This window comes from Nannospalax galili, unplaced genomic scaffold, assembly GCF_000622305.1.
Source record: "Nannospalax galili isolate Female #2095 unplaced genomic scaffold, S.galili_v1.0 scaffold663, whole genome shotgun sequence".
NCBI lineage: Eukaryota > Metazoa > Chordata > Mammalia > Rodentia > Spalacidae > Nannospalax > Nannospalax galili.
In genome coordinates this window covers 7,546,718-7,547,996 of record NW_008351881.1, presented here as the reverse complement: position 1 = coordinate 7,547,996, position 1,279 = coordinate 7,546,718, and the positions used below count along the sequence as shown (strand labels likewise).

General features: G+C 55.4%; 1 protein-coding gene and 1 long non-coding RNA gene across 2 annotated transcripts in view; one reads left to right on the top strand and one right to left on the bottom strand.

Moving 5' to 3' along the window:
* The window catches only part of LOC103746583, a 59,383-nt gene extending 58,193 nt beyond the window's left edge, over positions 1–1,190 (bottom strand). The window contains exon 1 of the long non-coding RNA XR_003846357.1: positions 1,095–1,190. This is a non-coding gene — a long non-coding RNA (uncharacterized LOC103746583). The remainder of the gene's footprint in view (positions 1–1,094) is intronic.
* The window catches only part of Nfib (nuclear factor I B), a 236,925-nt gene that overhangs the window by 4,975 nt on the left and 230,671 nt on the right, over positions 1–1,279 (top strand). The gene's annotated exons all lie outside the window — the stretch shown is intronic.

Genomic DNA, 1,279 nt, shown 5'->3' with positions numbered 1-1,279 from the left:
GGGAGGAGGGAGGGCAGCAGAGAGATGGGCGCAGGATTTTTAAAGAGACCCCGAAATAATGGCTTCTGTGAGAGTCCAGGCATTCAAAGAGGTGTGTTCAAGGACATGAGTGCACTCCTGCCAAGGGGAATGTCTTTTATGGTAAATTAACTCCAGTTAAATTGAATATTTGTTCAAAGGGAAACTCCAGTAGTTAAAGCTGGTATTATCAGTGCAGCTTCCCCGCCCCCTCCCGCAGAATCTGGTGGGGGGTGAGAAAAAGGGATGCAGCGCAGTACAAAGTGAGGCCTTGGGATTGTTCGTCCCCCCCTTCTTTCTTTTAAAATTTAAGATGAGGTGGCCTAAAATTTATGAGAGAGAAATGAGTATTTATTTGGATTAACCCCGACTGTCACCCCCTTTCTTTCATCTATAAAGACTGTCAACTTTATCCCAGCTTTTCATAAAGAAGAAATGACCGGTACAAAGGAAATTAACGTTGTCAGAACGCTAACTAGAGGATTTGCCTAGGGGGGCAGGGAAGCTGCTCCCCGCGGCGCGTGCCCTAAAGGGTTAACTCGCCCGGGTTCTCACAATTTCCCCGACTTTACCTGTCTTCCCAGACCGCTGCCCCCACCGCCTCCTCGACTCCCCACCCCCTGCGCCTTTCTTCTTGGGGCTCTGGGTTTACGGGGGCTGCAGCTGGTAGACTTGGCAAGCTCGCCTCATTAAGAGTGCTTTTTGAAAACGGACTGTGTTTGAGCATTTCCCTAATGAGGACAGGACGGGGTTAAAAAGTGACCATTTCATGGTTGACTTGAACCTGCCTACTTTTCTTGATGTGTCGTTGTGAAATGCTTGATGTGGATAACTCCTACTAGCTGAAGGAAAAGTCACTGGTTCCTTCAGGTCCGCAGGGGGAGGGCACGGGGACGGTGGTCAAGAGCGGGAGAGACGGGAGAAAGTTGAGGGGGAAAGTGCAGAACGAGGGGTGGAGGGAGGAGATCCGCGGGGAGCCTAGAAACGCTCGGCGGCGAGGGGCCGCCCCGCCCCGGGGTTGGCGGGACAGCCGGGTCGGCCCCAAGCTAGGTAGACGCGGAGCCCCGGGCACTCACTTCTCTCTCCATTGTCTGCGCAGCCTTTGATTCCTGCACTTCCCCACCCACCGCGGGCGGAAAGCCGGAATTTGGGGGGCGGTGTGTGTGAGCGGGTGCCCGCGCGGGAGGGTGCACTGCGCAGCGCCGGGCAGCCCAGCCCCGGAGTCAAGTTCATTCACCCGGGCGGGCGCCCCGGGAGGCCC